The 21,045-nt window shown below is 40.7% G+C and overlaps 1 protein-coding gene across 2 annotated transcripts in view; it reads right to left on the bottom strand.

The window, feature by feature from the left end:
- Window positions 1-21,045, bottom strand: part of LOC117141985 (cyclin-dependent kinase 14) — an 87,527-nt gene that overhangs the window by 65,346 nt on the left and 1,136 nt on the right. The gene's annotated exons all lie outside the window — the stretch shown is intronic.

Genomic DNA, 21,045 nt, shown 5'->3' with positions numbered 1-21,045 from the left:
AATAAAACTGCGTGAGTAATGTGGCAAATGGCGGCAGTCGAGCGAGTTGCAGGTCATAAATTGATTGAAGCAAAGGGGAAAATTGATATAGCAAAAGGAAGTGCAGGGAAATGTTTCTGAAACAAAAAAAAACTGTGCAAGAAAGAAATTACACAGAAAGAAATTAGACACGGGTGACCAAAATTTGACAGTAATAAAGGATTCTGGGTGCCAACAAAAGTTTAAGCTTACTAATATCAGTTGCAAGCCACAACGCAGTGAATTATGACTTATTCCAGCAGATAAAGTTTCGTATTATAAATATTAGATTTTCTTTCCCTGCTGACGAAAAGCCCCCAAGCAGTTGAAAGAGCGAGAACAAGACAACGCCAACTGCCCAACACTTTATGTGTGCGATACCGAACTGAGCCCACGTGGCGTATGAGTGACGTGAATTTATGTAAGCTGTCTGAGGCAGGAAAGCGGGGGGAGCAGGCGGAGGGGGGGAACTGCTTAACTTGCCACACGTTCTAATCAGTGAATGCAACTGCAAACATTTTGTTTGCCTGCTGCCCAAAGTTACTTCGCCCGGCAGGAGGAGGAGGAGTGGTGAATGGAAAACCGGTTTCAGTTGCAGTTGTTCACCTTCAGCGTCCTTTAAGCCAGTAAAACGAGAGTGACAGCAGGGAGATCGGGGGATTGGGTGTTGTGCGGACGCAGGGGGAGGGCCATCAGCCCAGCCAATGTTGCATGCCACACAAGCCCAAGCCAACCAAAGTAAACCAACACACAAAACGAACCAAACAACCGACAACGGAGAACTGAGAACCGAGAACCGAAACAACAACGGCGAGAACAACAACAATAAACCCAACAACGAGAAGAACAACAAGAAGTGTTTGGAATGCACAATTGAAATTAAGATTTATGTGGCCATCAGATACCCTGTAAGCATAGGTAAGTGCGAGAAGCCAAAGGGCCACAAATGCATTGGGAATCCTTGCCTTGGAAAAGTTCAAAGAATTCTTTATAAATGTTTCAAGTGTTTTAAAAAACACTACATGAAAATTTTTCTTAATTTAAAGTTTATTTGTAAAAGGCAGATTTTTATAAGCCAGGAGGTAATTTAATATTGATGAATAGTTGACCTGTTTGTGTAACTAAATCCATTGCAAGCATTTCAGTGACAATTTATTTAAGATAAGATTTAAACGTGCAAAATAAAATACCTGTGGCACCTCTGGCTGCACATAAATTCTTTATTTCTATTTCTTTTTTTTTGTAAATGACCACCCCTCCACTCATGTTACTCCCCAAAAAATGCAGCTACCCTGGAAGTCACAAATCAGCGACTGCATTGGCCAAATGCTTGGCATGCTGCTGCTGTTGGTAACTGCTGGCACACAGCTTGGAAAACTCACAGCTTGGGGGGAAAATGCGGCGGAAAATGGGAGGGAAAACTGAGGAAGCAGGCGCAGCTGGAAATCACTATGTATGTGGGTAAACCAGTTGAGTGGCAGGCTGCCCGCGATTCCCATTCCGTTTCCAATTCCAAACTCCCAAATCGGTGACACAACAACAATACAGCTCTCTAGCTGCCTGCTGGACGAGCGGAAAATGGGTGGCAAGGTAGGTGGGTGGGTGGCGGAAAAGCGAGGTACAGCGAGTTACAGCGTCGGCAATTACAATTCAATTAATGCGCTTAGTGCAATTCTTCTTCGCCTTCATTGCTGCATTCTTCGCCTACTTATGCCCACTTATACTTTTCTTCGCCGTATAGTAAACACATGATAAGAAGCAGTAAAATTGCTCAAGCGGGAAAATGGGGTGGTGGCAAAGGGGGCCGACCGGAATGGGGCACAAAGGCGGGATGAGTTGGAGTCCAAGAACTTGGAAATTTAATCGCCGCCGCACAAAGTTAAACGACCGCGCAAGTTGCTTAAGACGCAAGGCGCAGACATGGCCAAGTGGGCGGTGGGCGGCGGGAGATGAAGGCCAGGCGGAGGGTAGGCGTGGCATTTGGCTGGCGTCGGTATAATATGCTCATATGTGAGCGTTTTGCTTTTGGCAAGGTACTAGAAGTTATTAAAGCCTTGTTAACCCCTGCAATGAATTCAATTTAAAGTTTTAAAGCCCGTCGATAAAATGTAATAAAATACTAAAATGAAATGCCATTATATTTTGTAGTACATTTTCCTTTAAAAATCCTATATGTTTCTTTAAGTTAGTCTTGAGTAAAACCACTTCCTTCTCTATTATCAGCCCTCGCCGTATAGTCGACCCCTTAACTGCCAGCTTACATTGCATCCTTATAGGTGCCCACACTACTTGTTCTTCTACGTGTTCCCCACGTCATGGGTGTTGTTTTTCAGGTTGTTAGGGGGGCGAAGAAAGAAGAAAATGGGAAATGGGGTCTTTGTTCCTGCAAGAAAAGGCAGCGATTGCACAATGAACGGTTTTAAATTGCATTTTATTTAATTAAGCTGAAGGCATAAAAGAAGAAATTGAGACAGGCGGAGTTGGGAAATATTCTTAAGAAGTTTTCCTTATTTTCTTTAAGCAAGTGAAGTTCCACAACTTCTGGGTCTGCGCTGAAGATTTGTTTTGCGGGATCGCTGAATTTGCTTGCGACTGAGCAAAAAGTTAATAGGGAAAGGCAAATATAAAAACTTTGATCTGAACAAGGTAGAGTCAACAATGAATTAGCAATGTCTGAAAAGAATTATTGCAAACTCTTTCATTAAAAAACTTTAGAGCGCTCGACTTTTTATAAATCATCAAGAAAGTAATCCTAACTAATTGTACCCTAGGATCTGTAATGGTCGTTCAGTGTTGCAAAACTCAAAGCTAAATCTTACTAATTAGCAAACAAAATCTTTTGGCCAGCTCAGTTGGTAAGGAATCACTTTTCTCAAAAATCATTGTGTTGTATTACACTTTAAGCAAATAGAAAAGATAGCTCGGTCCTCTCTCATTTCCCCCAGTTTTCCTCTTTTCCCTCTCTAAGGTCGCGTTAGACGAGACGAGTCCCCGAACTAGCATTAAAGTTACATAATAAAACTAATAATAATTATCAACGCCATTGTCGGGACATCAACAGAATAGCAAAGCAAAACAAATACAGAAGAGGCGAATAAAAACCAGAGAGTAGAGAATAGAAAAGTAAAGTGTAAGTAGAGGGACTCGGCTGACAAATACACGGTAAGAAATTCATTTTACAACTTCAATTGTTGGGCTAATAAGATCAAGGTCAAAGAAGAAGACACTATCTGATTATAAACTTATTTAAAATGATTGACTTGTGCGGCATACATTTTTAGGTATATTTTTTTCTCTGTGCAGCCACTAAAACCAACTTTTCTCTTGTTGGTGTTTGGTGACATGGTCTAAAAGAACAACAACTAGAACAAGCGAACCGGCAGCAGTTACACCATTTGCTTGTTGTCGAGGTCCTGGCAGAACTCCCCCTCCTTTTTCGCCATTTCTCATCTCGGCTGAGGATGCTGGGAATCCCGATTCTGGATGGCTTCGCCTGCCCATCATCATTGCCATTGTCTCCTGGCAACAACAACCAGAGAATCAGCCACAATGAGCGGCGCAAATGGCAACCAGGACAATAAAATGTCATAATGAAAGTTTTCCTTTTTTAACGGTATAGAAAGAGCGCAGACGAGCGACGAACGGCATTTTGGAGGGTAATAAATGGGACAGACTAATGGGTTTGTTGCCTGCTCTATATGGCGGTTATGGCCGACTAGTTTATGGCGAGTTTAGTCTCGTGTTTCCCAGCATGTTTGTCCTTGACAATGGACTCGAAAGGCTTACCAGAGTATGGTGTATTTAAGATAGATGAGTGATTCATTTTCGCCAAGGAAATAAGAACTTACCTGGAATAAAAAATAGAATAGCATTATTAAATAATTTTATCATTTAAGTACAGTACATATAATTATAACTAGTCATAATAAAGGTAACAACTTGCAGGAAATGTGTTACAACTCACTTAAACTGAAATTGCCACTTAACCCTTTAATTAATTGAAAATGCTTTGAATTTCTTCTCTGATTGTTTAACTTGATTCTATTAATTAATGCCATAAATTCTGTTCAATTTATATTCACACATTTCAATGCATTTCCTTTGTGAATTCCAGTAGCCTCGCATTGGGCGTTAAAAGCATATTATTACTGAATAAGAATTAAATTACTTAACCCTAATTAGTATTGGCATGACAGTGAGTAACCGAAGCTGCAACTGCTACTGTTAACTGTGAAAATTTCGCAGTTGATTAATAATGAAAAGGCAGCCCGAGTTTAGTCATGCAACACGACTTGCAGAAGTCTTCTTTCCGCAGCTAACCTCCAGTTTTGGCTTAGTTCGTCGTCGGTTTGGTTTTTCCATCTCGGAGTCCCAAGTCTGCGACTGCCTTCACATCAATTAGTGGTTTCATGTTGTGCATGACAGGCAAAGTTGCTCTCAAGATTTATATCAAGCATATGTATAACTTCCTCTACGATTCGCAGCTATCATTTTCAAACTACACCGCACGAAAAGTATTTTAGTAGTATTTTATTACCATAGGGGCAAATAGGAAGGCTAGTAAAGTTCGTCTTTTGAAAAGTATACACCCTGTTAAGTGATTTTATTTGCTTTTATAAATATAAGGAAACTATGTTATTAACAAATATTTTTCGAGTGTAAGGGTTGCATGTTGCCTTGGCACTCAAGGACTGCATTTTGCGCCTCAGACGAGGCTGTCGTTCATCAACGTCTTTCCTCCAGGAGCGTTCGTCTTCGTCTTCATTTTCATCACTGGAATCCCTGAACCTCCAGTACTTTCTTATCTTTGTGTTCAATTTTTCGGGACTCACAGGTGTTGCACACCGTCTGCGATTCCACCTGATAGACAAAGTGTGAAATGAGTAATGCAAATTGCAGGCAAAGGAGCAGCCAAAGGAGCTGCCAAAGGATGTGCCTCAACGAAGTGTTATGGAGCAGACATTTGCATATGTAGACCAGTGCATCCTCCTCTTGCCAATTTGGTAGGTCTGGAGTTTTTGGTTAGTTAGTCAGTCACTTTGGCAGCGTTTTGCAGCTGTCATGCATATGGAAGTAGGTCGTAAATCTCTGCCACTTTCGGCTGCCTGCAACGCTGATTCCCATTGCCTTTGCATATTTGATGAATGCGAGCATGGGGGTGTGACGCCCTTTTGATTAATAACTGCAAATTGCCATAATAGTTCACATGATTTGCGCAGTCTTCTATTTATGTACGTCTGTTGGTTGTGTGAGCCATGGGAAAAGGCGAAATATGACGTCTGTATGGTGTGAAAATTAGGAGATGCTTGTGATGCAAGCGGGAAAATAAATCAAAAGCTCGCCAAGTGAAAGATTTTTAGGTGGTATCGGAAGTCGTAAATGAAAGATAAAACTGCTTTACAATGCAATTATCATGCAAAGTGCTATAAAGAAAAATGACAAAGTATTTTCTAAAGTAATAAGTAATAAGTTCCTTCATACTTCTTGACATTTGATAGCATTGAAAGCTCTTTGTTTCTTAATTTGTATCTGCCCATTGTTGTCTCACGTTCGTAAAACAATATTAAGACATTTCTTTGTCCCATTACCTATTTATTTAACCATTTTTTCTGTTCGTAGTGTCTTTAAGCCGCAAAAACTGTGTCAGTTCACTGGTTCAACATTGGCACATTCGACCCACAATCCGCAAAACCTTCAACATCCAGCTCAACCTCAAGCCACCACCCATTCATCCATCCATCCGTCCATTCGGCTTGCTCCTGGCTTGGCAATCATAATTGGTTGGACAATTTGCCTTGGGCAAACATTTACAACATTTTACATGTCGGACGGCTTCCATGACCTCCTCTTTTAGTCCTCCGCTCCACCTCCCCTCGCCCCTCTCGATACTTTTTAATTGAATAAAGTGCACTTTGAACCAGCCAACCCAAAAATGCCCCTAGGCTACACGCCCAACCAACTTGTGACACTTTCATTGTGTAAAATGTCCTGCAAAGGAGTAAAGCGAAAGCGAATGCACTGAGAGAAAAAGGATTTTAAACAAGCATCTACAAGCTTTTATTATTGTAAACGCCCTCAAAACATTTTGTGGTATTTTATATTTTTTTTAGATATATTTATTAGTGTGGCATTTAATGTATATTGCCTTAATTATATATACACAATTTTTTTCCTAGTGCATTAAAAAGTAGAGAAACGGAAGGCATGACCAAATGAAGCATGAGAAGTGAGAGAATCGTGCGACAAGCAATTTTTCTGGTAATAAAAGTGCGCCAATAACCCACTGCACTTTGCAGCACTCCACCCCAAAAACCGCACCACCCCTTTTCCCCCATAAAGCCCCAACTCCCTTTAAGGCCTACCATACACTTGCCACACATAAAAAGTCAAGGAAAAAGGAGGCGTTTAGATTGAGTTGTGTGTAGGCCACTCTGCTGATGCCCCCAGCCCGTATCCATTCATTTCTGTTAATTTATTGCCCTGTGATAGCCAAATATGGCCAAAAGAGGGAAGGGATGAGGGGGCGGAAGCTGTCTAACTGGCGAGGTGGAAAGTGGGTGGTGGTGGCGAAAGGAAGCGGAGGAGCAGGGGAAAACCATTGCACGTCGCAAGTGCCAATGCTTAAAACTTTTTGCTACGTGACTCGACAAGTGGCCAAGAAAGGGGATGAAGGCGTGCGGGGCGAAAAGAGGGGAACCTGGAGGTTCTGGCCAATACGTGGCTCAAATATGCACGCACGCACACCAAGGCACACAATACACTGAAAAAATAGCAGGCAATATATTCTAAATTTAATTACAAACTCTACAACTGCAACAGTTATAATACAAGATGTTACTAAGATTTATAACTAATTTTTGTGGGAAACTTAAGACCTGACTGAATTCTTTTCGTTAACCTAGGTAAATATCTTAAAGGTCCAAAAATTGTTATTAGTAAAATGTATATTTAAAGGGTTTTGTATTATGTACATCCACTTCATACACAATTTTATTTTTAGTGGCCAACTCCAGCCGTCTGTTGCCATCTTCGTGATTTCTTCTTTTCTGGGCCCGCCTAATTTCTTCCCGCAGCATCTCCACCCGCACTCACATAGATACTCACGCACACACATGCACTTGCCGGCAGACACCGACACGCACACATATACATAAAAATCAGGTCATGTTCGCTGCTCAAAGTAATGGAATTTGTAATGCGTTCTCCCGCTTTTCCGACCCTGTTTTTCCGCCCAGCCAACCCCCCTTTGATTGCCGCGGAATGTCGTTTTGTGTGCTCGTCTTCGTCTTGGTTTTCCCTCGCTCCCTACCGCTTTTCCCCAACTTTTCCATACCCCTTCCGACCACCCGAAAAAGCAGAAGCTCTTTCCCACTTCCCCCACTCTTTCCCATGCTCGATTTTGCGTGCCCGTCGTTGCAAATTAACTTCTTCTGCTCGGCGGAGAGGTGGAAAATGGAGTGGGAGGTGGCTGGAAAAGTGGGTTGGTATCTGGAGATACAGCAAAATTCGCCTGTCAATGCTCAAGTGGCAGGGCCAGAGTAGAAACTTCAGTAGCTCCGCTTGTTTGCCATTATTAACAATCTTTGTTGCCATTTTGTGCGGAGACTGCCATGTGTTTCAGCCACCTTGCCACGCCCCCCATCGCCCCTCTTACGCAAATGTATTCAATTAGTTAACTGAAGAAAAATTACATCATTAGCTGGAAGTTCGAGGGGAAGGACAACGACAGGAAGCGCTCAGAAGGTTTATTAAAATTAATAATTGTCCTGGCCTGACATTAGATGGAAATGGTGATAAGGAGGGGCAAAGATGTCCTGGGAATGGAAATTCTTTGTGATAATAATAGAAATTTAATAGACTAGTAGTCAATGATGAAAGGAAGTGATTTAGGGGGCAGGGCAATAATTAAAACTTTTGTTTTATTGGAAGCTACAAAGGACTTCAATATAAAAATTAGCATATTGGGTATTAAAATAATCAAGAATTAAGACAACTTTTATTTTCTGCCTATTACTATTATTACTTTGCACAGGTTAAAGGATGTTAAGGCATAAACCATGTTTCTTGCCACTTTTTTCTTTACAAATATCTTTAGTGTTCATAGTGTCTCACACCAAACTCGATTTTTTGTCCACCCAATTTGTATTCGTATCAACTTCATTGTGGTTTCACTTCAAACTTGATCAAGCCAAGTTCTTGTCAGCTTCAGCTGACTTTCATCATAATTTAATTAAATTGTGTGAATGGAGGACTTGCCCATCCGTCCTTTGTGGTGTCCTTCAGTAAGTTCTAGTCAATCGAGCGACACAGGCTCTGGGGCTCTTCATTATTTGGGTCATATTGGAGGGAAAATTTCGCACAAGAAAAAAAACTTTTCAATTGGCCTAATGACGAGAAACTTCCTGGCACAAGCACTTGACTCTCGACTGGCTGGCAAATTGGCCAGCAAAATGAGCAAAAACTTAGTAAAAGTCGATATTCCCCTACTACGCCCACTACTCCGCCAATTGCATTCACGTACGACGAAGTTTCGGCGTTTGGCAAAATGTTTTAAAAATACCAAAATGCAAGTGCGGAGAGCACCAAGGAAATTAGGAAAACAAACAAACAAACAAGCAGGCAAACAACAAGAACCACGAAAACAAACCAAAAATGTTGCATTCCATTGCTGGGCAAAAAGTTTTCTATTTTCACACATTCGTTGGCCAAAATCCAAGAACTATAACCGAAATATGCAACTTATATGTGATTTTCTTTTATATCTATATCCAATGTGGCATCGAAAAGCGCGCAAAGTGCTGGGAAATTGTGGCAGGAGCTCGCCAAGAAATAAATGGGAAAGGAGTGGTTGGAGTTTTTGGCAAATAATATGTGAGAAATAACCGAAAGTAGACCAACAATATATAAAAATGCATCTCACATTATGCAGTGACTTAAATAAAAGGTACATAAAGCATGAAGTAAATTCTGAAATTGTGGATATAGTACATCTTAGGGATAAACTATTCTTTATGCAACAACTTTAATGTTTTTAAAGGACTTAAACTTTCCAATAATTTCCGTGGTAATTCCACCAAAATATTAACACATCCTCTCTGTCCATATTTATTCCTTATTTCTACATAAATAACCTGGATTTTCAAATCACTCTTCTCAATCTTAGTTGATCCTGCCGTGTTTAAATTTCGATTTTTGGCTCTCATCCCAATAGGGATTACTATTTCCCGGTCATTAGGATTTGCGCTCAAAATGCAATATGCATGCACGAAACCACAAAGCTATGGCCCCATCTAAATCAGTCGAATGGAGCCCCATGATCAGGCAACTCGAAAAGTGGCAGACAAAGTCACACAGACGCATCTGCTTAGCATATCAATGTGGCGCGATTTGCATTTAGAGCTGCCACCAACACAGATATTAGCACCATTTTGGTTGGGGGTGCCACCGAAAAGTCTTAGATGTTTGTTATTTATGCGTCTGTTTGCACTAATTCCACTCGTACAGTGAGGACACCTGAGAGCGGACGGTGGTATCCACAGCCAGACGACATGGACAAAGGTCAGTGAGCAGAGCAAGAAGTCCGTGTGACGTCCGTGAAGTGAAGTGACAGTCTGCAGACTTAAACGGGCTTATCAGAAATTCTAATTGAAATAAACAAAAGAAAAACAAAAGCAACGAAAGTGAAATATAAATTGAATTACATATTTTATGCAAACAAAGCCAGGCGGACATACCGGATGGTAACCCTTTACCCCGCACACTTTAACCCCATTCAGGGTGATTTGCCAAAAACTTTTGCTTCGTGTCAACATGACGCCCCATGCGGTGTCCCCAGGGACACTGGAAAAAAAACTATAAGAATATTGGAAGAAAGTTCGAAAAAATCGAATATTTTTATATTTTTAAAAAAATATATCCTTATCTTACGGCAACACTTTATTATTAAATCTTTAGTAAAAACAAGCTGTTTTTTCTGATTTAAGCAAAATAATTTTCCTCAGTGATCTAGCAGATTGTAGCACTTCCTTTGAGGGAGCAAAAGTCAAAAGGCTACCCCTGGATTTTGCCGAAACACCTCCTCTCCACTTGAAAAACCTTCTACGCCAACATATGTCCTTGTTTATTAAATAGTTTCAACGCAAATCCTTTGGCACTTGCTTGTGCCTTGTTGGAGATTATTGTACACGCTGATCTCCAGGACAACCCTTCTAGTCTTGTCCATCAATTAGTGCAGAGTGGTTGCACTATTTTTATGGCTTACGCAGCAGTTTGTAACAAATCCAGGGACTTTGTTCACTTGTCCACAGCGTCAGGGATTATTTTAAGCTATTTTTTGTTAACTGCAACTTGACAATGTTGTTACTTTGGGATTTCTGCTCACGTAGTTGACATAAATTGAAAGTGCAGCAGAGGTAAAAGTAAGCAGAAAGCAAACAGTATTATATTTGGAGAGGTACTTGAAAAGCTTTGGGAGAATACTAAGAAAAAAGCGAATTATACATATACATTTTAAAACATTCAATCGCTTCCAGCGAATGATTGCAACGAATCCCATTCAAAATGCCATCAAACCTCAGCTGGCATATGATAATTAGGCACGAGTTCTCGCCTGTGTTCTTTATCTAGCAACACCTTTCACATGAAGAAAAGAAAAAAGGAATAAATTTAATAAAAATCAGATATATACATATCTGCATAATTTCGGAGACAACGTGAGGCGACTGACAAAGCTCTATTTGCATAGACAGAAATAACAGCTTAATAATCAAATCAAATCAAGTCAGAATAGAGTGCAAAATCAAATTAAATTTTGCTGCATATGGAAATATTTTACCCAACTAATTCAATTAACAGCACAATGCAAAAAGGGCGAAATATATATGGTGGTCTGAAAGGATATTCCTTTTGTCGGGCTGGCCGGGAATCACGACGAAAAGACGGTCGGGTCCTTGCCCTCGACTCGATCAATGGGCCGCAGGACAAAGGGGCCGAGGCCAAAAGGAGCCGGACCAAGGTAAAATTTCCGTATACAAAACACGCGCCACATGTGCAACTGCCAGCTCCCAAGAATGTGGTTTGGTGGCAGGATGTTGGTGCCGCTTGCCAGGACGCTGATGGTGACTCAAGAGCACTAAGCTGCAAGCGGCAACATCCGTTTTATAAACGCAATAGTTAGAAACCCGAGCCCTAAGCCAACTGGCAGTGGTGGAAAATGTGGTATATAAGCACTTCAAGGGGGTAAATTAGGTTGTGCACCTCAGAAATAACATTGGTATCAATTTTTTTGGTTTCGGAAAGTATTTTAGGGCAGTAAAACAAACTATACCCATATATATAAGTTACAAGTGTTATTTCAACAGTACGACTATAAAGTAATCTCACGTTGGGCGCCAATTTTAGTCGCTACGCTTTTAAATACACATTATCCAACGGACAATATTAATACATGCTATGCAATCACTAGAATTTACTACTTAGAAATAAATTTAAACATTAAATAAACATATTCTAGCCACAAAGTGCATTTTCAGTTTTTCCCTGTCAACCTTGAACCACAGTGCAACTTCTTTTCACATCAGGCCAGAGGACCAAACGACCTGCCACACAAAACCTTGCCCAGGAGTCTGTGAACTCTCTGCTGGCTCAAGTTCCTGTGTGCCTGTGTGACAATTTTCCATGACCCCTTCCTGGCTTTTCCGAGCGCCTCGTTCCCTCCGCCAACCCCATTTCTCCATCACCTTTTGTGCGCTATTTTCACGCTTTTACGCCGCAATTGTTGTGGCAACGTGAAGCGCAGAAGGAACTGCATTGAATGAGAAAAGCGAGCGACTTTGCCTAACCATATGAAAGAAATGATGACTTTAAAACTAACCTACAATTGCCCAGCAGCCAACGATGTGATGGAGTTTCATTGTGGCAACAGTTTGAGAGCGATTGCGAGCAGGAAGTCTATTTAGGCCGGCGTCTATTGTGTGGAGGTCACTGAATTTGTGTGCTTTATGCCAAAGTTCATGAACTTTTTTGATGGCAAACAAACCGAACAAGACAAGCCCCCAATCGAACGCCGAAAGGCGGGAAAACTCATTAACAAATTGCAGAAAGTGTTTGCTGTCAAGCCAATCTACCCCACCTGACCATGACGCGAATAGGAGAGTTGTGCACCAGAGACAATCGCAGAATACTCAGACATGCTCCACATTTGTCTCGGGTTAACATGTCACGAAGTCGCCACGTCACGACTATGACAACATTGATGAGGACGGGGACTGGGCATGGGATGGGCCATTCTGATGGGCGGGGGGATGTGATGCGCAGCGCGTGATGGAACACTTAGAAGCCATTAATAACTGGGTTATGTAATCGAGACAAGAACCAAGTGAATGACGGGCCAAGAGCCACATAGAGATGGAGCCACGGCAAGCGAAGCGAGGGAGGTCAAGAGAAAGCTGGCTGCGGTTGTCAATGGATGAATGTGGAGCACTCAATTGTCAGTGTACACTGAAAAGGCTTCCTTGGAGAATTACTATAAGGTAATTACAGAGTGGCGCCAGCGAAGTGTGGATTGTTGAATTATTTAATATTTTAATTATGAAGATATGTACTGCAATACATGACCAATGTAAGTTATAACATAGCTCTACTTCGTTTTCATCTTCTTTGAGTGCACAATTCAACGCGTTTCATGCAAAGGTAACCAGTGACTGACACTTGATTGTCATAGGCTTTCGGTCTGACCACGTTACCTCCTCCTCCACCGCCTGTGGCTTCGAGGTGGAGGTGGGCTCCACGTTGCGTGATATTCCATCAAATCAGGAGTTCCCGTTACGACGACAATTTCAATTTCGATTGCCAAGCCACGGAGTGTGACAAGTGTCAACAATTATCAAGTATACGCCACCTGATCACGACTGCAGCCAACCAACCTGCAACACCAAAGTCCCAAGCCCCCTTCTGCATGACACACGTGCGTCAATTGCCACCGAATTAATTGAGCGCACTCATGAGACTGTCAATTAGCAGAGTGAATCAAATTTATGGCGCACAGCAAGCAAAATGTAACAGAAAAAAAAAAAAAAGATTCGAATAAATTCGAATGAAGACATATCAATAGGCAAATAAATGCTATACGCAAACGGAACATCAAATCGCTCTGTCAATTTGTGAGGTCGAGCAGAAAACGCGTGTCTAGCCCATAAAAAAGATGCTAACAAAAATGCTCAACGAAGAAATATGATAGAATAAGAAAAAAGAAAGGAAAGAAAAAAATACAAGATACTTTTGTGAAGAGCAAGAGAATGTCAAAAATTAGCAACGAAAATAAATGAGCCTCGAGAGATAGAAAAAGAGACATTCTATAGAGAAAAGAAAACTTTTCGTGAAGTTTATTATTATTTTTTCTGCCCTTCCGTCCAACTCTTTATACATTCCGCTTTGCTCGGCCAACAAAAAAAACCAGAGAAGTGGACCGCGCAAAAAAATGTATTAAAAACTTGTCGCTAATTTTGACAACAATTTGCAATTTAGCCCTCCTCCTACTCGGCAAGTTTTTGAAGGCATCTTAATGATGGCTAATTAAAAATCTCAACTGCCACAAAGTTACGGTGTCAATTTTTTCTTTTTTTTTATCTGCGAAGTTGAAATAAAAAACGAGGAAAATATAAAACCAGATAAGTCTGTCATGGCAATTAAACAAAATCATGTTGTGCTGTATCGCTTTGTGTTTGTTTGGAAAACAAAAGATTGTTTCGGCCGCGTTTAAAAATAGCTCGTTGAGATGGCCAAAAATATCCCAAAGTATCTTGAAGATATGTGCTGCGGCATGCGGATAGACAGACAGCCAGTCAGACAAGTGCTTTTGTTATATTTCGAATGGAAATTCTCGGGCAGCAGCTGAAAGCAAAAGTTCCCGTCGCCGCTGCCATTGCCCACTCATTTTCATAGGAAATCGAGGGAGGAAAATTTTGGTGGGGGTTTCTGGCGGAAAAGGAAGCCACAAACAAATTGCTGCCTCCCAAATGACAGCTGTAGAGGAACAATTGCATCCCACAAAACACTCGGCTGCGTGTCTATAGAACTGAGAAATCTGAATTGCCAACGGAAAGTCAATAAATACTCAGCTATGCAAATACCCTAAGAAAATCAGGAAAATTACTAAATAAATATATGAAAAAGTATGCAGTTGCTTCCTCTGATTGTTTTTAAGAGATCTAAATCAACATATTAAGTTAATTGACAGAAAGTAAGACAAGACTAAGATCCTGAGTTGAAAACGGTTTCCTCTTTTGTTATTATGGAAAAATAAATAAATTCTTATATTTTTGTTGAACAATCTTAAAATAAGCAAGCGCTTTAAAAGACAAATTCGTCAACCAAAAACCAAAGTCGACTTTGTTTCTCCACAAGGACATCTTTCCTGTTTGGCCAGCAAAAAAAAAGGACAAAACAAAAACCAAAAGTAACCGAAGAGAAAAACCAGCAACACAATAACAAACAAAAAAAGGCATAATAGGCTTTGTGGGCGTGGCTACGAAGTGGGCGGTGGGGAAATGCGCAATCAAGCGTTTCTAGATAGTTTTGCTGGGAAACAAAAAAAAAGTACAACAAATATTCTACTACAACAAATTTTCTACTACAATGCTTACAAAATACTAACAACAAAGAGACTTTACACCCGCCACCCGAGAAAAAAAACCTAAAAAATCATAAAAATTCCAACGAATACGAGTGGATAAAACGCAATGCTCATAAAAATGGTTACGCACATTGGGCAAAGGCGGCATGTGTGCGAGCCCCAAGGATCTCCGGAAAAAAGGACCCACACCTGAATCATACACCCCCACCCGGCCGGAAAGGCACCTTCTGTTGCCGTATGCAAAAATTGAAAAAATACAAATTTCCCATTACAGTTTTCCATTGCTTTTCTCTTTCTCTCGATATAGAATTTTTTTTGGGCAGAGCTTGCAATTGGCAGTAAAGTTAAATGAGAATTGTAGCCTTGCGAGAAAATTGTATACAAACCGAAATAAATATAAATTATAAATCCGATATAAAGGCGAGCTAGATGAGCTGGCTACAGAGACGAAAATTGTACATTTGCATTTAATTAACGTTCATTAAATATTTACAAATTGCGGTAAATTACCGCAAAATGTTTCGGGGATGCATTTGAAAATGGTGTGAATACACTGGCGATGCACAAATGTGGGAAGCACAGTAAGTGCATCTGACTCGTTCTCACTGTGTCAAACCATGGTAGGGTGGTCAATATATTCGGAAATGGAATAATAATCATTTAAGTTAAAGCACTTTATTTTTGTCTTTTTTTAACACTTTAAATATACTTTTAATAAGGACTCTTTCTTATTTTATTTTTTCATAAACATTAACAAATTTATTATTACTTCCCTAAAATCTTTTTCTCAGTAATTCCAAATTTCTGGTTGCAGCACACCCTACTGATTGTGTTTGAATACCTAAGTGAGTGTGTCCGGTGCACTTCACATTCTGCGGTGCCATTCGGTTCGGGGCGTGCGAATTTTCGGTACTATTTGGTTCGATTTGATGCGTGTTCCGCTGCGGTTGGCACTTGAAACCGTCATAGATGTTGGACATGGGTCCTGCGAAGGGTCGTTGGGGGTCAATAGGTTGGGGGCCGACTGTGCGCCGTCACAGTGGTCAGAGTTGTTTGAAATTTCGGTTTACATTATGGTATTTGCGGTGAAAGAATATCCAACGGGCGAGAAGTCAATAGTAAATAGTGTAAAATAAAGTTCAAGGAGCGATTGGAAGGGTTTTGAAAACTGCAGCAAGATTACGAAGTGGACTACAAATTTATAAGTAATTTGAGAAGTTTTTAATCGATTTTGTCCATTTGTTAGAAGTTTAATTAGTTCCAGCAGATAAGCAGATGCAATTGGCAACTGCAGCTTCTGCCGAAGGTGGAATAAATCAATCAGTGTCCCTGGCAGGTGATCAAATAAATTACATTTCTCAATCATTGCGGGGAAGCCGTAAAGGAGACAAAGGCCATAAACCACTTTCGAGTCAGAGCCATAGTAATTGCCATGAGCGAGCAGATTTTCCGGCCCATTTGCTGGCTGTGCGTCAATGGCGAATGGCTAACTTAATTTGCAAAATATGCAAAACTTAATAATAAATACGGAATTTTGGTACGCCGCGCATTGCAATCGATTCGCCACTCAAACGGATTGCAATGGAAATGAAAAAATGCAAAAGGAAGCACAAACAAAACCGAATTGCGAGTTTCCCATTTTGGCTCAACGATTTTTCCTCTTTATTTCCTTCATTTTTTTTTTATTTTTTTTTGTAAATTGTGCTCGATGACAGGCAAAACGAGGCGAGCGACAATTAAAAGCGAAATAAAAACAAAAATTGAGAGAAATTGTTAGGCGATGATGTCCGAGATGATTCCGCACGATACGTCACAGAACATTCAGCGTTATTCGAGTGGAAACTGTGCTTCACCTAATGAGAGGGGGTATGCCCCCCAAAAAAGGGGGCACGGTCTGCGGATTCCTTGGGTTGGAGATCTTGGGTCTATAAGTGTGAGTCATGCTCACGAAATTCGTGCTATGGAACCAGGTTTCGGTCACTGGAAAGGAATGTGGCACCAGAAATTGTACCTGAGTTATAAAGTTTGATCAATATTCATATGTATATTTTGTAGTATAGCTAGTCGAAAAATATTAGAAAGAACTAAGGTTTTTTAAGTAAAAAATCCAATTACTTCTGGTCACGTTTCCATCACTAATCGGAAGGACTCGAGCAACAAACCGACTGAAAGCAAACAAATTTTATGCGACCACGCGCCATTTGATTTCCCTCAAAAAAGGGCGAAAACCAACGAAGTAAAGTTAAGTGGAAATTCAAATGGAAATACTTGAAGCAGTTGCATCGACCAGTTTATCAAAAAGATGCTCCCGAAAGATTTCGCCCCCTCGAGTTATGCATTTCTTTCTAATGAACTCCGGGCCTTTCAGCGCTTTCTTCAGTTCTATTTCTTTTATATCTTTCTTTTTTTTTGACTCTTTCGAGCAATGAAAGTCGTAATGAAGCGGGGAACATTAAACAGAACGCCAGAATGGACGCAGACGATTTTGGAATGGGTTGAGGTGAATTTTATGCGCGCAATTAGCAGCAATTAGGGCGGCGGGGGCGGATATTCAATATTCGGTAAACAGAGCTTAACATGGACTTCAGGCCATTCATTAAAGTCTGACAGCAAATTACACTTTTTTCCCTGCGTTCGCCTTCTTGTTGTGTCTTTTTTTTTATTCACACGCCTCGAATGGCATTTGCGAAATGCAAATTACGCTAAGCAAATTAGCGCGGAAGCACCAAAGTGCAAGAAAAGAAAAAACACAAAATATAAAAAATAAAAAAATGGCAAAAGAGCAGGGAAACTTAAGTGAGGTGTGCGCCAGGGAAATTCAAGACAAATTAGCTGGGAAATGGAGGAGATACATACGTGTGTACAATAATGCACCATGCGGGTGCACAATGCCAAATGAGCTGCGAACTTTGGCGCAAGTAAGGAAACTAAATACCCTGAGTGGGAATAATTATGGAAATTTATTCTGGTGACTCACTTAACCAGGAAAGAAAGTGGAAGAGGTCATGGAATGCCTTAAATGGGCTAAAAGTTATTATTTTCGTGAATTAGTGGTTCAAAAGTCTCGTAGTTATCCCAGCAGAAGTGCAACAATGCACTTTTAAGGCATTCCGGTGGTCTTGAGCTGGGTTAACTTCTTGACACCTTCAAGTCGTTACAATTAAATGTGAAATATAACCGGGGCGCAGGCTGTGCACTCGCAGCCTCTGAAGGCCCAGTTAAGTTGTTAGAATGCACAATAAACTCATTCATAAGTCTGGCGTAAAGTCTCACAGCAATTTAGCCAAAGTCTTCACACCGCGACTGACTCGCCCACAAATCAAATTGCAATCCCCAAGAGCAGGCGCGAAAACAGAGCTGGGTTGAGTGTGGCTGGGTTACAGTGATGCACTCAAAGAAAAAATTATAAGTATCTAGAAAATTATAGGTTAAATATGTATATGAAGATTTTTAGTGTTGCACAACGAACTCGTAAAACTTTAATCAAAAGCAACTAACAATTGGTATGTAGTAATCAGTTTCCCAGCAATATCTATCAACTATATCTTAATACTATACTATATCTATCAAGTTAATACATTTAAAGTTAATGTTCCTTTATTTTAGTAGTGTTGTGGGGGGCAACAGGAAGCGCGCTGAGCAGAGCGACACCTGGACGCTTCGCTTATGACAAACTGCCACTCCAGGCGTGGCTGGGAAAGCGGGAAAAGCGACAGGGGGCGGTGGGCAATTGAAAAATGACGCCTGGCCAGCCGGTGGAAGTGCATTCGGCAAATGAAGCCGGCCCAGAAGCACGTGAAGGGAGCAAACAAGACACAAAAAGGGAGCAGCGGCAGCTGTGGGAATTCAGTTTGAATGCGACCGATATGTCAATATGCCAACTGCTGTTTGAGTTTATTTTTTTCCGCTCTTCTCTATTTGTTGCCCACTATGGTTTATTAGCGATCCACTAATTGCAAAAATTTGCTTCGCATTTATCCGGCGAGCCAACGACAAATAAAAAGGCCAGCAGAGAGCACGCGTATGTGGTTTTGCTGCTTTGTGATCATTAAATATTTGAAAATTAATAAAAAACGCTGTTATCAGCGATTTGGGCGCTCGGTTACCTGACGCTAAAATAAAATTATAGAGCATTTCGTGTTGACCCACAGCTGTAGACACTAATTGAAAATGGGTTGGAGGGAAGTGTAAAAAAACATGCTGTTTGTTTATTTTATTTGCCATGGGTAAAGTTGCATTTGCCGCGATAAGCAGCAAAATCACAACTGATAAAAGAAATAAGAGTCAAATGAATAAACAGCACAGCCAAACAGAAAAATGTTATGTAAATAGTAGTAATCAGATAAGGGAAAGAGTGAGCTGATAAAGGAGTTTTTCCTTACTCCAGTTGTCAACTTAATAAAGGGGATATATGAGAAGAAACTGCATTTGATACTCACGAATACATAGTATTGAATAATAAATATTTGAACAAGATTCGTTGCCACAGTGCAGTGTATTTTAAAATGCATTTTATGTTGTCAGGTACACTCTAAATATTTACTATCACTTGTGCATACCTACATATTGATTAAATTAAGTGAAAATTCCAAAGTCCACGTAATATGTGAGCCACTCAAATGAATCATGTTTCCCGCTGTGTCAATTGGCTTATCAAAGTTTTGCCTTTTGTTTTAGTTGATAAGAAATAACACAGAAAATGACTCCCAAAATGAGAATATTGGGATAAAAATGGCAAGCTAAAATTGGCACTGGTATCTAAGCAAAAACAAGAAACTCAGAAAGAACAGCGACTAGCTTTTTTGGCCAAGTTTTATGAACGAAAACCGTTAAGCGGCAACCGTTAGCTTTGATTTAATTAGAAGCTTTTTGTGGGCCTGCTACAGTTTATCAAGCCCCAAAGACAACACACGACTTCAGCATCAAACTGTGGCCATGGAGGGGATTTGGGCTCTGCAGTGGCTGGACTGATTCGTATGCTTCTCTCACTGGCTCTTAAAGCAGGTTTTCCATTTGGCCTTTGGCATAAGCCCCGCACTGAACTACTCGAGTGCCCAGCAAAAGCCGCACAAGTCGCTCTCTATGTGTGTTTGGCTTTGTGTGCCAGTGTTTGGGGCACACAAATATGAATAAAAGCTACAGTGGATGCTCGGGAAGCGGAACAAAGAACATTGGCCAACACTATGACATACCATTTTTAGCTAAAAGAGTGTTACACGAGCTCCACCTAGCGGCGGTTACAATAACTTAATAAATTTCTGTGTTTTGGAAAGTTTTTCAAATTAAGTAGTTCACCATACCCGATGACCACTGTTCAAGGTGTAGTAAAACATCGGGCAACGAGAAATATGCATGATGTGGTTGAAGCTGCCGTTGTTTTTTGTGATTATTCCTCTCTTTTTTGCGGCTGCTGCGTGTAAAATCAATGAATTCGAGCGGGTTCAAGAGGTGACGACAACGTCGAAAATGCCTGTGACCTTCAGGCCTCTAGCTGACCTTCGCCATGGCCCCATACCCCCTTGTTGCCCCCCGCCATGCTACCATTTTCCGCCTTGGCAATTAAATTTCGTATGTAATTTTTTACACTTTTTTTTGCTGGCCGGCACTTCTTAATTATCGTTGTTAAGCTGGTTATGGTTTGTTTTGCTTTTGCTGCTTTGTGCCTCGCTTTTTGTTCAAATTTATTCCCCTCGGCCAGTGGCATTCATTAATTTCTTGCCATATTCGCTGCCCTCGCTTCGCTCTTTTGGTTATTGATATTAATAAAACTTTTCTGCTTTCCTCCGCCGCCCAAAAAGAAGTCCAAAACAAATCGGCCAGCAATCGTGGTTGCTCAACAAGTTACGTCAGATGCGTTGGAGGGGATTGCTGTTTCAGGGTCTTTCGCCCGGATCCCGGAATACAAAGCAAAAGATTAAGCTTTGAGGGATTAGGATTACGGCCTTGTGTACCAGGCAAACAAATGTGCAAGTCTTTGGCGGAGCGCAGATAAGCGGGCGAATTATGGAATTTTAGCTGAAGATGAAAGAACCCTAATGAAAACGTTTCAAACTTTTCAAGATATTGTATGTTTCATTCCATAGTTTTATGGCTCTTCTTAAAACCTAACCTTCCTTTAATTGCCTTTAAAAGGTTATACTAATCTCTAGGTCGACCAACTAACTTTAGTTTAATTGCACAGAGTGGCATTGACCGGAAACCTGCAATTTAAATTGTTCGTTCGCCTTGAACTTTAACCAACTTGCATCTCCGCTGCGGTTTTTTGTAGGTCAGCATTTACTGTTTCTTTTTAAATATTTTAAGGGCTAACTTGGGATATTTTGGGTAATTCGCAACGTATCTTTTACCCTTTATCTTTAAGATGGGATTCTGCAACTTAATAGATAGATATAGTT

Source organism: Drosophila mauritiana, chromosome 3L, assembly GCF_004382145.1.
Source record: "Drosophila mauritiana strain mau12 chromosome 3L, ASM438214v1, whole genome shotgun sequence".
Lineage (NCBI taxonomy): Eukaryota > Metazoa > Arthropoda > Insecta > Diptera > Drosophilidae > Drosophila > Drosophila mauritiana.
This window is presented reverse-complemented; position numbering and strand designations above follow the sequence as displayed.